This window comes from Scyliorhinus canicula, chromosome 5, assembly GCF_902713615.1.
Source record: "Scyliorhinus canicula chromosome 5, sScyCan1.1, whole genome shotgun sequence".
Lineage (NCBI taxonomy): Eukaryota > Metazoa > Chordata > Chondrichthyes > Carcharhiniformes > Scyliorhinidae > Scyliorhinus > Scyliorhinus canicula.
In genome coordinates, this window is record NC_052150.1 from 4,391,165 (window position 1) to 4,406,103 (window position 14,939).

The 14,939-nt window shown below is 44.9% G+C and overlaps 1 protein-coding gene across 1 annotated transcript in view; it reads right to left on the bottom strand.

The window, feature by feature from the left end:
• LOC119965742 (cadherin-12-like) overlaps positions 1 to 14,939 on the bottom strand; it is a 722,197-nt gene that overhangs the window by 346,432 nt on the left and 360,826 nt on the right. The gene's annotated exons all lie outside the window — the stretch shown is intronic.

Below are 14,939 nucleotides of genomic sequence, written 5' to 3' on the forward strand. Positions count from 1 at the left end.
TGAACACTGATGCATAGTACTCATTTATCTCACCCATTTCCTTAGGCTCAATATGTAGATTTCCCCCATGATAATAAATAATAATAATAATATTTGTCACAAGCAGGCTTACATTAATACTGCAATGAAGTTACTGTGAAAAGCCCCTAGTCACCACATTCCGGTGCCTGTTCGGGTACACAGAGGTAGAATGTCCAAATTACCTAACAGCACGTCTTTCAGGACTTGTGGGAGGAAACCGGAGCACCCAGAGGAAACCCACATAGACACGGGGAAAACGTGTAGAATCCGCACAGATAGTAACCCAAGCCAGGAATCGAACCTGGGACCTTGGCGCTGTCAAGCCATAGTTCTAACCACTATGCTACCATGCCTCACACTGTCCTTAAGTGGTCCAATCCTTTCCCTGGACCCCCTCTTGCTTTTTATATATAAATAAAAAGCTTTGGATATTCACCTTAATCCTACTTGCCAAGGATGTTTCATGACCCCCTCCTTGCCCCCTAATTTCCCGCTTCAGTACCTTTATCTTCCTATTTTCTTTATACTTCTCAAGGGTTTCGACTGTCCTCACCCTTCTAGACCATACAAAAGTCTCCTTTTTCTTTTTGATCAAGGTTCACAATATCCCTTGTTATCCAAGGCTCCCTAAACTTCCCATACTTATCCTTCATTCTCTCAGGAATGTGACTTTCCTGAATCCTAATCAGCTGTCACTTAAAAGACTCCCACATGTCCAATGTTGATTTATCATCCAACAGCCGTACCCAATTGAAATTCTTCAATTCCTGTCTAATATTATCGTAATTTGCCTTTCCCCAGTTTGGCACCTTATCTCTAGGGTTAACCTCATCCCTGTCCAAAAGTACCGTAAAACTTAGGGAATTGTGGTCACTACTCCCAAAATGTTCCCCTACTGAAACCTCAGCCACCTGTCCAGGCTCATTCCCCAATACCAGGTCCAGTACTGCCCCTTCCCTAGTTGGACTGTATACATATTGCATCAATAAGCCTTCCTGGATACACCTTACAAACTTTGCCCCATCCAAGCCCCCAGCACTAAGTGAGTCCCAGTCAATATCAGGGAAATTAAAATCCCCTACCACAACAACCCTGTTACTGTCCAAAATCTCTCTACCTATCTGCTCCTCTATCTCTCGCTGGCATTTGGGCGGCCTGTAATAAACGGCCAACATTGTGATTGTCCCCTTCCTGTTCATGAGATTTACCCAGAATGCCTCATTGTATGAGCCCTCCAAGGTGCCCTCCCGCAGTACGGCGATAATATTCTCCTTAATCAGTAATGCTACTCTCCCACCCCTTTTACATCCCCCTCTAACTCTCCTGAAGCAGCTATATCCTCCAACGTTCAGTTGGCAATCCTGCCCTTCCTTTAACCATGTTCCTGTGATAGCCACAACTTCGTAATTCCAAGTATGAATAAATGCTCTAAGCTCATCTGCCTTACCCGCGATACTTCTGGCATTGAAACAAATACACGTCAAACCACTGCGTTTGAGCATATTTTTGATTGGATTATAGAAATAGGTCCAAGTTAAAACAAGCTATGTCATTTACCCCAACCAATCTGTCGTCAATGCAAGTAATTGTTTTTACATTTACCAACCCTGTTCCCATATTCTTCAAACCCTTTGACCTGCTTCCACTGATCTAACTTAACTTGCGTTGAAATAATTCAGGTTTACTTCTCAATAAACAGAAGCTGTGTTCTTTTCCCATGTCCAAGGAGTCTAATCATTGGCCGGAATTTTCCGGTTGTTGCGATTTACTTTTCCCGCTGGCAGCGTATCCACTTCCGTAGGGTTCCCGGCGACGTGGGATGGCTACAGTTGTCCAGCGGCAGGAAGATTGAATCCGGCCGCCAGCGGATGGCGCACTGCCGAGGAACATGCAGCTGGGGGAATCGCAGAATTCCACCCATTGTTTTTAGTGTGTTATTAGAAATTACATTTATGTATCAACATTAACGCATCAAAGTGCCCCAAGGGGTCTCAAAAAAGGCAGAATCGGAGCTTGGATCTGATTCTTAAAAATAAAAAATGTGGAGTACCCAATTAATTTTTTTTCAATTAAGTGGTAATTTTGCGTGGCCAATCCACCTCGCCTGTACAACTTTGGGTTGTGGGGGTGAAAGCCATGCAGACACGGGGAGAATGTGCAAACTCCACACGGACAGTGACCCAGAGCCGGAACAATGACCTAGAGCCGGAATCGAACCTGGGAACTCGGCACCGTGAGGCAACAATGCAAACACACTGCGCCACCGTGCTGCCCCTGGACCTGATTTTAATGTGCGGACAGGAAAAGGGATGCACGGCCCCAGGAACAGATGGTGAATCCATGGAGTCCTGAAAAATAGAGGCTTTGTCAACCTTAACAGCCAAGCCCATCTTAATTGACGCTGCCATAATCCGGAGGAAGGGGAGGGGTTTAGCAAGTGTCTGAGCAGAAGTAAAGCAGCAGGAAGTCATGGCAAGGGACCCATGGATACAGTTCACAACTGTTAGTGGGAGGGGGAGTCAAGGATTCTCAAAGTAATCCGGGATGGTGGGAGAGGCGTCTGGCCACAATGAGGCACCCATTAAAGGAAACCCAAGACTTCATTCGTTCCCGCTTCTCCTGCCCTTGCAGAGGAAATCTTCAAAATCGGAAATTACCCGTTAGACCTTTTTTGGCTCATGGAGCACCGCCAGGCAGGTATGGAAATTGTCTTTGCTTTCTAAACCCCTCTCGTGCTCAGGCCACCGGGTATTACTACAGCAAGGTCCTAATGAGTTACATATTCAACAGAGCCAGTTATAATTGGGACACGGAGTGAAGGGAGCAGGATGAAAGGAGTTAGGGAACAGGCCAGGCTTTAACTGCTCCCCTCCGCCTACCTCACCCACTGACTGCTGGGAAGACAAGAGGTTAAAATCAGGGTCAGTGAGTCAGAAAAGGGAAAAAGGTTAAAGTGGTGCCTGAAAGTTGCAATCTTTGTTACTATCATAGCAGGTCTCAGATGAGGATGTTCATATTCTGGATTTATGGAAAATGTTGGAAGAAGTCTATTGGGTAAACTTTATCTTTTATTGAACATTATATTAACTATGTACAATGCAGCCTTAGCACAAGGCATTACATAGAACTATCTCTCAGCGTACACTGTTGTCATGTGATTTTACATAACTGATAATTTAGTCTATTTAGTCTATATATCTAAATATTTAGCATTAACCATTTATACTATGTCTCTCCCAAGTCTCTGCCTCTATTTACATCATTCTACATCATTCCCCAAAGACTCTGGGCGGGATTCTCCATTGCCCGACACTGATATCGTAATCGGCAATCGGGCGGAGAATGGGCTCTGACGCCCAGACCAGGGCCGGCGGCGGTTTGATACCAGGCTCCACTCCCTCTGAAGTGGTGTCATTGTACCGCACGCCATTGCAATGGCTTTGGCGTGTCATTGGAAGGCCCTCCCGCGATGCTCCGCGCCCGATGGTCCGGGTGCCTGACCGCACGGGACTCGTGTGGTCTCAGCGGTCGGGAAACCAGCGTGGCGGCTGTAACTGTGTCCAGCGCTGCCACACTCTTCCAGGATCCGTGACGCTGGCCCGAGGGGCGGGGGGTGTTCCACAAGGGGTGGGGGGACTGGTGGGGGTGGTCAGGGCCTGGCAGATCGGGTCTGCACCCGGCCGGCACCATGTTGTACGGCGTGGCCAGTGCAGATTGTTGCCGTGCGCATGTGTGGCCAGGGACCCGACCCTCCTCCAGCTGTTTATGGTATGGGAGCTTCACCCAGAGCCGCTGCAAACTCCTCACCAATGTGGAATCATTGAAGGTTCAGCGCTAATTTTGGCGTCGTAAAGCACCCACAAATTCTCTCTTAGAGCCGGCACTTAGCCGCTGAAATGGAGGATTCAGTCGTTTGTCTTCATCCCGCGTTCGCAGAGATAAATGTGCTGGTTTCACAGTCTGCCTGACCTTGTTCTCTCTCTCAGAGTTCATATAGGGTTCAAATCCTCCCTCTTGTCCATTGGACACTGTGGTGTAGTATGTGAACCATCAGTGACCATTGGCTCTCTGTTCGGTTGTCTTCTTGATCACATGGGTAGTCAGTCACTCAAGGTGGGATCTTGTTGATTTAAGTGCACTTCTGCTTTTTCTTACTGTTCCATTTTCAGTCTCTCCAAGGTCAGATCACGGACTCTGCGTTCTTTCCAACATTTATTCTTCATGTTTCTGGTGATAAATCCAGACTTTGTTGGAGCTCTGGTAAATCATGCAATTTATGGCACTGATTGCAGTTTCAGCAAATTTGCACGGCACTCATTCTCCTTCTCCCTTACTCTCTCTGTACCTGCTGTTTTTAGACAGGGCACGAATGTGTGTGAAAGAACAGGAAGTTGATTCCACAGTATTCTTCCCAGTAGAAGTTCTGACGGAGCTAAGCTATTCTGAAGTGGTGTGGAACGGTAGCTTAACAATGCTGCGTTGATCATTTGGAATGACAAGTAAGGCAAACATTCATTTTATTGATTTGGAGGTCAGACCATGGAGCCATTTAACTTCAAACGATTTGGAGTAATAGTTAATAACTAGGAGAAATGTCTTTCCTTTGAGTTCGAAAAGGCCCATTTTGAGATGTTCCCATGGCCTACGTGGGAACGAGGGCATCAGCAGTGGTCCTCATTGCTCTTCGAGATGGACTGCACAGGTGATGTAGCTCAAAGTCCTGGGTTGGATGTGAAGTTTGGGCCTGAGTTAATCTAACATTAGGCCGGAATGGCAAGACTGCACACAGTTGCGTTCGACTGTATCCGAAGAAGAGGAATGGAACACGTAATGAAGGTACAAAACTTTGGCCGAGTGCTCAAAGGGTTTTGCTGTACCAATGAATAGCTGGAGGAGGTTTTTGTTCATCCACTAGATGCCAGAAAGGCAAATAGATTGAGCAATGGCAATAATGGAACTGAAGGGATGATTTTTGAATATGTATGAAAGCACATCCCATGCAGAACGTAGATTAGGGCAGCGTAAAGCATCTTGGGATTTACCAATAATGAGCATATGCTTATCAGAAGAGAAGCCATTGCAGGAGAACTGCTCAGGAATTTAGACAGGAATGGAACTCTAAAAAGGCCATTGCCATGGAGACAAGCCACAAAGCAGAGGCAATCTAAGAAGTAGCTTATCAAAGACCACAGTTGGGCTGAGGTAGATGAGCAAATATAACGTACTGTGGAGAAACATACATAATGTCACTGATGGGGTGGCACGGTGTCACAGTGGTTAGCACTGCTGCCTCACAGCAGGACCCGGGTTCGGTCCTGGCCCCACGTCACTGTCCATGTGGAGTTTGCACATTCTCCCTGCGTCTACATGGGTTTCACCCCCACAACCCAAAGATGTGCAGGCTAGGTGGATTGGCTAAAATGCTCCTTAATTGAAAAAAAATACATGGGTACTATTTAAAAACAAAATGTCAGTGATGACTTTGACCACTGAGGAAAGATCTTCAGGAAAGGAAGGGCGACAATCAAACGTCCCAGTCACGCTTCAAAACCTAAACGCTATGTAATCAGACAATAAAATAAAAATAAGGAGCAAATAATCAACAGTGCAGAAGACACGATTTGCTCCACATGTTACAACAACATTTTAAGGATTTTGTTGCGTGGAGAATGAGTTTTGATTCTCATAGTGATGCCCAAAATCTGTTCATGATGGATTGAGCCGTTCTTTCCTTGCTCAATAATCAAGTCAAAGAGTGGACCATGTCTGAGGAACACTCCCAGTGAGAGCAATCCCAAACAATCTGACGCAGCGAGAAAATAAGTCAACAAATTCCACCCGTTATGTTACGCCCCCGTAAACACCACGGGGGACTGTTGATTGATCGGCTTGTGGCATTCGTGGAGGACAAGTTCCTGTACTGAGCGGGCGGAGGATTGTCCAATAGTGGCTCGATAGCGGGACTTTAAATATTGTAACCCGGTACGGGACCGGCGTTCCCGATGGTCCCGCGCTGGGATGCTTTTGTTGTACGCCATGGCTGAAGTTCCTTTAGCCTGGCCTCCGCTGGAGTTATTATATCTTGGAAAAAGTAAACCTCGGCCCAGAATTTCCTCAGAACTCAATTCACTCACTCACTCCACGGTCAGAACCTCAGGTTTGCATCTCAATATTTATCAGACACAGGAATATTAAGGTCGAAATAATCTAAGCTGAAAACTTTCATAGACTCATTCCAGATCCTGGGACCCGAGAGATGCTGTCGGCAAAACTTTCCACAACATTGGAGTATGTCAAACAGCCGAGGTTGACAGTCTCAAATCTTAAAGCTACATTTATTGACAGCAAGCAAAACCACCAAGATTCTGCTCTGTCAATTTATTATCGCATTATTAGTGCCCCTGTCTGAGGATTTTAAATCATTTCTGGCACCCTGGTTATCAAGACTCAATGCCTCGTGAAACTAGCACTGATAATAACACATGGGCTGTGGATAACATATATAGTTGACGATGACATTTTTAAAAAAAGTATGTGCTTCTAAACAGTTGGGCTATCTCAAACCAAAAACATTATTTTCCAGACAAATAAGCCACGCATAGTACCATAAATAAAATACCTGATTAACTCACTTGAGAGGAGCATAATACAGGAACATTCTCCAATCTGTGATGCTGGTAAACATGCAACCCATTGAATGGGCTCTGTTTTCTTGCCATTACTCTGTGGACAACTTTCCTGTCTCCCTCCAGTCCCCTGGGTTACTCTATACGTCTACATTGCTAATAGCACAGCTGTGCATCTCAATATGGCTGTCAATATGTCTAAATATTTGTTTGAAAGCTATTCTCTGCAGGAACAATGGAATGGTGGGAGGATCTTGCCTGTCAATGTGGCATTTCCATTGTTTCAGTTGTAGTAAGGGTCTGATAATGCCAATCCAGTGACATTTCCTCCAAAATGTGACAGCTGCTTCCTGCCTCTCGACCATCGACATGAAGGACCTTTGTTAGTACAATGGTCCAATCAGTCATGAACAAATTTTAAGCATCAATATGAGAATGAGAATGTTTAACATGTGGAGCAATCAGCGTCTTCTGTACAGCTGGTTATATTGTTCGATTACCGTAAGTTTTTACTCCAATTGCATAGGGCATTGGTGAGGCCACACCTGGAGTATTGTGTGCAGTCTTGGTGTCCTTATCTGAGGAAGGGTATTCTTGTCATGGAGGGAGTGCAGTGAAGGTTTACCAGGCTGATTCTTGAGATGGCTAGACTAGGGCAGCACGGTGGCACAGTGGTTAGCATTGCTTCCTACGGCGCTGAGGACCTGGGTTCGAATCCCGGCCCTGGGTCACTGTCTGTGTGGAATTTGCACATTCTCCCCGTGTCTGCGTTGGGTTTCGCCCCCACAACCCAAAGATGTGCAGGTTAGGTGGATTGGCCATGCTAAATTGCCCCTTAATTGGAAAAAATAATTGGGTACTCTAAATTAAAAAAAAAAGAGATGGCTAGACTGTCATATGCGGAGACTAAGTCGGTTAGGATTATATTCATTGGAGTTTAGAAGAGTGAGAGGGGATCTCATAGAAACTTACAACATTCTAACAGGATTAGACAGGGTAGATTCAGAAAGAATGTTCCTGATGGTGGGGGAGTCCAGAAATAGGGGTCGTGGTTTGAGGGTAAGGGGTAAACCTTTTATGACTGAGGTGAGGAGATATTTCTTCACCCAGAGAATGGTGAATCTGTGGAATTCACTACCACAAAAATGGTTGAGACCAAAACGTTGTGCAATTTCAAGAAGAAATTAGAGAGAGCTCTTGGGCTTTAAGCATCAAGGGGTGGGGGGCGGAGACAGGTTCAGGGTATTGAACTTGATGATCAGCCATGATCATAATGAATGGTGCAGCAGGCTCGAAGGGCCGAATGGCCTCCTCCTGCTTCTATTTTCTATGTTTCTATTTTCTAGTTCAGAAACATTGCTGGAATTTTAGAAAAAGAAGGCTCACTTTTCACTCATCCTTTCCTGAAGATCCTGTTCCACGAAACCGACAGTTCTAGAGGCAACATCTGGTCGAAAGGCAACAACAAATCTAGAAACACCAATTATTCTGGCATTAACAGGTATATTAGCCATCAATGGTTCTATTGACACCTGCAATTCTATAGGCACCAATAGATCTATCGTCATCAATGGATCTATAAACACCAACAAGTTTATGGGCCCCAGCATTTCCATTAACACCAACAGTTCTAGAGGTACCCATTTTTATTAAAGTACCAACAGTTTCAAAATCACTGACAGTTCTGTAGTCATCAACAGGTCCTTTGGAACTCACCATTCTATGGGCTCTAACAATTCCATAGGCACCAAGGATTCTAAAGGCACCTTTAGGAATCTCTCTGCTACTCACCGATGGATCACACTTCATGAGTGATTCTAGAAAGGTGTTTATTATTGAGGAAGGGAGCCATTATTGCAGCCAAGTCTAATCTCAGATTCAGCTAACCTTTCTAGGTGTTTGCTTTCCAACTGAAATCATTGAATAGTGAATAGGGACAAGAATGTTGACCATTTGTTTTCCTTTCCCCATGTTGAGGTGATGTGACCATCAATTCACTCGAGACATGATAGGAAGTAAACAGTGGTTTTGATAGACTTACAACTGAGCCTGCCTGCGACCAGAAGAACTGAGGGCAGGCTCACAAGGCTGCAGCACTTTATACTTCCGGTAGTGGGAGGGGCCATGGGCGGAGCCGAGGATGGAGTTTTGTACAAGCTCCTCATCTCCCCCTGTGGGCAGAGCCGCGCAATGGCTCACAGACAGAGCCCACAAGGACACAATACTATACAGTGTGAATTACATGAAGTACATTCACCACACTCAGTTGCAGCTATTTTGGTGCAGAGCAGAGATTAAACTAGTGTTTCCTCCAGGTCAGTAACTCACCATCACGCTGTGCATTCATCGCCTGAGGCATTGAAGTAAGAGATTACTGCCTCACATTCAAATTGGAATTTGCCTTGAGGTGTTGTGTTCCCAGATCAGAATAATAATTAGCTGTGAGCATTGAAAAAAAACAATGTAATGAAAGTAATTCACTGCTCTTTAAATTTATGGGCATCTTATTTTCAACATCAATGGGTCATTTAGTCTTGACTAATCCTCACTCCCTATCTTAGTCTTACATTAATCAGCTAAACCTGATTCCTAGCAGGTCGCCATCATTAGGTTAATCATTGATCATTCTCATGGTGACATGGTTGAGGTGGAAAAATTGATACAGGGAGCTGCAAACAGCTATTGAAAGGTTACTTATGAACCTTTAATATTTTATCGGAGAGCAAGCTGGAAAATGCCATAAAATTCACCTTTGGTGAATGAAATGAAATGAAAATCGCTTATTGTCACGAGTAGGCTTCAATGAAGTTACTGTGAAAAGCCCCTAGTCGCCACATTCCGGCGCCTGTCCGGGGAGGCTGGTACGGGAATGGAAGCCACTGTCAAAGGGAGTATGGATAAGGCTATGCTTTGCCACAAACCAGTTTGTTGATGTTACGACACAGTTTGTGATGTCTTATCAGTGCCTGTAATTACTGCTGGAAATGGATTGGAGGAGGGGGGGGGGGGGGGGGGGGGGGGGGGGGGGAAGAACTGTGATGAGGACCATAAACTCACGGCCCAGTTTTCTAATTTGAAGAAGACATGTCTGTGTCCTTTCATTTAGGGCACCAAAAGTGATGTCTGTTCTGACCAAACTGCTTATAGGGCGGCACGGCAGCACAGTGGTCAGCACCGTTGCTTCACCACGCAGGGTCCCAGGTTCGATTCCCGGCTTGGGTCACTGTCTGTGTGGAATCAGCACGTTCTCCCCGTGTCTGCGTGTGTTTCCTCCGTGCGATCCGGTTTCCTCCCACAAGTCCCAAAAGACGTGCTGTGAGGTGAATTGGGCATTCTGAATTCTCCCTCAGTGTACCCGAACAGGCGCCGGAATGTGGCAGCTAGGGGATTTTCACAGTAACTTCATTGCAGCGTTAATGTAAGCTTATTTGTGACAATAAAGATCATTATTATTATCACAGGGACTGATCTGTAACCTGGAAACCAGGAGATCTGTGAACAAAGTGTCCACATAGCACTCCTCTGTCCCGTATTTGCTTTAGAATGGTGGCGAAATAGCTGACAGTGGAATGGTGGAGCAAAGCATTAAGCATTTGTCATCTAAAATGACTGGCACTAACATTCAAGCACGTTAGCTAACGGTGGTTCCCACCATTTTGTGGAGCAAGGTGGAGAGTCTACACCAAGATGACATCCAAACTACAAATTTAAAAAGAAAATGCTTTACTCACAAAAACTGCCATGAGTTGCAAACAGGTGTAAAGCTTCAATAATTGTATTTCCTCGCATTTTTACCTCGTGTTCCAAATCTATTTAATTTCTGTACTTTCTCTGGCGCTTGTACGCCTGAACCGTTCATTTCTCTGCTGGTCCACTATTGTTTCCAAGTCAACCACATCTCCCGATTAGAATTTTCTTTGCAACTGCAAATTCCTACTGCTTTACATTTCTCGGCGTCTAAACCTGAAATCAATTGTTTGAAAACACCTCCGTGTGTTTCCAGTAATGCATCAAGTGTGACACTGAGATGGGAAGGAAACATTTGGAAAGTGCGGAAAGAACATCTGGAGGAGAGGGATTTATCCGGCCAATGTCCCATCAGTTAATTTCAGTTCCTCCACTTAAATAAATTCCTTGTTTGTGCAAAAAAACCCTATAAATTTTCTTTGATGTTGCGCATGTGTTCTATATTTAGGACATGCATCAATAAGTAATCTCATTTCAGTTGGTTTTGTGGATATAACTGAGAGAAATATTCAAAAGGGACATTAAGATGATGCATTTAGTTTTCAGCAGATACAGTTCCGAATGTTCAGGTCATAAAGCCTCTCATAAACAACAGGTATACAAGGCAATGGTGGGTTTCTTTGCACTAGTGATTGATTTTTTTTCTTCCTCTGCTTTTTCACCAAATCTAGTAGTCTATTGTCCATCACTGCCCTGGTAGTGAATGACACGTGTATGAACAGAGACATAGATTAGCATAGAATTTACAGTGCAGAAGCAGGCCATTCGGCCCATCCAGTCTGCACCGGCTCTTGGAAAGAGCATCCTAACCAAGGTCAACACCTCCACCCTATCCCCATAACCCAGTAACCCTACCCAACACTAAGGGCAATTTTGGTCACTAAGGGCAATTTATCATGGCCAATTCACCTAACCTGCACATCTTTGGACTGTGGGAGGAAACCGGAGCACCCGGAGGAAACCCACGCACACACGTGGAGGATGTGCAGACTCCGCACAGACAGTGACCCACGCCGGGAATCGAACCTGGGACCCTGGAGCTGTGAAGCAATTGTGCTATCCACAATGCTACCATGCTGCTGGATCTATTACAAGGTAGGGTATGCTTGACTGACCTCTGTTTCTCAGTCACACTGGCAAAGTCTCTTCCAAGGAGGAGCCTGCAGTTCGTATCAAGTGTCCTCGTGGCAAATCACGAGCAATATCGGCAGAGCTGCGACTCCGATTACAACAGCCCCACTGTGCTGCGTTGTCTTGACAATACACACTGAAGCAAGATTTATCATAAACTGCGTACAATATTACCTTACTTTATTGTCGACAGCTGTAGATTTTATGTCCATATCAACTTACTGATTAACACCACTACTGTTAAAAAGTAATGCCAATCGGTATCATTAAAATGGTCTAATTACCTTGGTAATATTCTAGCTGTGGAGTTATGCGTGTATCTGATTCATATAGGGATATAATCCTGTTCCATTTGAAGCAAACTGTGAGTGACGAGCGAGCATACATTATATTGATTTCATGCCCCATCAACAGAGAGCCAACTTTATACATCTGAAAGCACCTCTTATATCAGAATACATTTTCTCCTTTAGTTGTGGTTTATTACTCTGCTCCGATGCACTGGTGAGGTTAGATCTAAAATCTGTTTCAATGTCTAAGTATATCCTGTTGAAGTACTAAGCACAGCATTCGGTATATCTATTTGGAGACACAACAAATATCTGCTTTCAGGTGGAGAGTAGGTTTGTGGACCTGGGAGAATGGAATATATTTGGTAACGAGTGCTTTAACGTATAAAGCAGCGGTACCAGGCGGAGGGTAGTGTTTCATTTTCCTCCCTCTTGCTAGACATTGTCAGCCAAATAATGCCTAAGTATTTTGTTGAACTTTTAACCATTTCTGCTGTCTCAGCATGCAAGACTTCAATTTTGTGTCTTTTCAACGTACAAAAGACTGGTGGCTCTTTGATAAGACTTTGAATGCTTAATGGGATACCATGTGATTAAATATTGCTTTCCTGAAACACTAGTTGAACTGGCAAATTGAAAAGGTGTTAGATGAATATCCTGTTTCATTTTAATTAATACATGTAGGTGTACCCTCTGGGAATCCTGGAGAATTTGATGAAAATCTACTGTAGTTTCAAAAAGAATCAGTTAACAACAAATGATTTGTTCAGCTGCAGCGTAGTTACTTCAGAGAACCTTACACAAATATTGAACTCAAAACCACTCAAAATTTGGGAAATATCTGTCCAGATCAGATGCGTTCAACTACAGATGATTGTTTGTTTTGATTTCAGCAGTTCTTTGTTTGAAAAAAATAATGAACTATTCAATATTTCCACAATACTACCAGGATCACCACACTTTTTTAAAAATAAATTTAGATTAGCCAATTATTTTTTCCAATTAAGGGGCAATTTAGCGTGGCCAATCCACCTACTCTGCACATTTTTGGGTTGTGGGGGCGAAACCCACGGAGACACGGGGAGAATGTGCAAACTCCACACGGACAGTGACCCAGAGCCGGGATCGAACCTGGGACCTCAGCGCCGTGAGGCAGTTGTGCTAACCACTAGGCCACCGTGCTGCCCAGGATCACCACACTTGAAAAAAACATTAAGATTAATGAAGTTGCTGAGAAGAATTGTACCAGAAATTGTCATGATTGGAGGTGAATGCTGTGAATTAAATTACCGCAATATGGTGAGGCAAAAGCAAAATACTGCCGATGCTGGAAATCTGAACTAATGCTGTAAATAGAACATAGAACATACAGTGCAGAAGGAGGCCATTCGGCCCATAGAGTCGGCACCGACCCACTTAAGCCCTCACTTCCACCCTATCCCCGTAACCCAATGACCCATCCGAACCTTTTTTGGTCACTAAGGGCAATTTATCATGGCCAATCCAGCTAACCTGCACATCTTTGGACTATGGGAGGAAACTGGAGCACCGGGAGGAAGCCCACGCACACACAGAGAGAACGGGCCGACTCCGCACAGACAGTGACCCAGCCAGGAATCGAACCTGGGACCCTGGAGCTGTGAAGCAACTGTGCTAATCACTTGTGCTCCTGTGCTGCCCAAATACGTCAGGAACCATCGCTAGTGAGAGAGACGCAGAGAGTCACACACCTGATATGTTGGCCAGGATTTTCATCCTTCAGGCAGCTAGGGGGAGGTGGGAAAATTCCGGGCTCGGTCACCTGCCTTGGGAGAAAGCACCTGCCAACCATGGAATCTTCATCTCTGCGGACAGGTGTGGGGCTGGATTGGGTCAGCTGAAGTCAGGGAAGGAGTGTAGAGGCAGCCATGGGGCTACTGGGTGTAGAGGCTTTGTAAAGAGCCCACCATGGTGCTGTCAGCCTTTGTTCCAGTTAAACAAAAAGAGCAAAGGTCCTCCATCCCTCACTGTTCACGTTTCCTTCTGCCTCCAACGCCCCCCCCTCCATTCCCTATTCATATCACCTCATGTATCCCACCCACCTGCTCAAGTCCTCATGCCAGATTCTGTCCTTCCACCCAACTCTATGCCTCCTCATGCCCCCATGCCAAACTCTGTCAAATACCATGCCTACTGATCCACTGGATACTTTCAAGAATCAAAAAATAACACAATGCAATGTTGAATGGTGCTCGGGTAGTCAGGGCAGTGGGGAGGGAGGGGCATGGTTGGAGGCTCCTGTTGGGGTTGTGGAGGTTATTACTGTAGTTAGCTAGGAGTTAGAATTGGTTTGAATTCTACCTTTTCCTGGGTAACTATTCTAGTGAGATGGTTGGAACTATGGTTGGACTGCGATTTCATTTGGAGTTTCAGATGGTTCCTGTGGCAGGATAATTGCCGCACAATCCTTAAGTGAAGCCATAGGACAGCTCTTGGCTATGATGCCCAGAAGTTTTAAACTGAATGCAGCCTGGCAATAAGTCCAGATGTTTGATTGTTGGAGATCAAATGAAAGCTTAGATTGTTGTACTGGGAAGACGGTGTAAGGCATTTACATTTGCAGACATTAGCAGCAGCATACATTTTAACTGTGGAGATTGGGTCCCAGAAAAGTGGTGAGAAGTTCAGGTTGTAAATAGTTGTGCTACAAACTGTCCATTTACTTCTACGATGCAAGATAATCATGGTAAAGAATAGGTATCAGCATTTCTACCTGGATGTAAGGTTCATGTGTTCTACATTGCCTTGGGAAAATGATGCGGAAGCCACTTTTACAGTCAGGTTACCAGCGAGAAGAGGCAGTTTGGTTTTACAAGCTGCCATAGCCAGGCATGGGAGGGAGATCGCCTCCAGGCGAACAGATGATACTAACGCTTCTGAGAAATTTGTCCTCTTGTAGCCACAGGGAGGAATCATTCGGAAAGGATTTACTGCTGATAGTGGATTTCGGAACCTCTTTGACAAATAAGGGAAATGCCTGAAGAATGTCACTACTGAGTGAGACAGGGACCCGGGAACCCACTGGAAGCAACTAGGGGCTGTTTGCTGTAAGGACTGTAATTCTGTGGAGGGAGTATTATGTGAT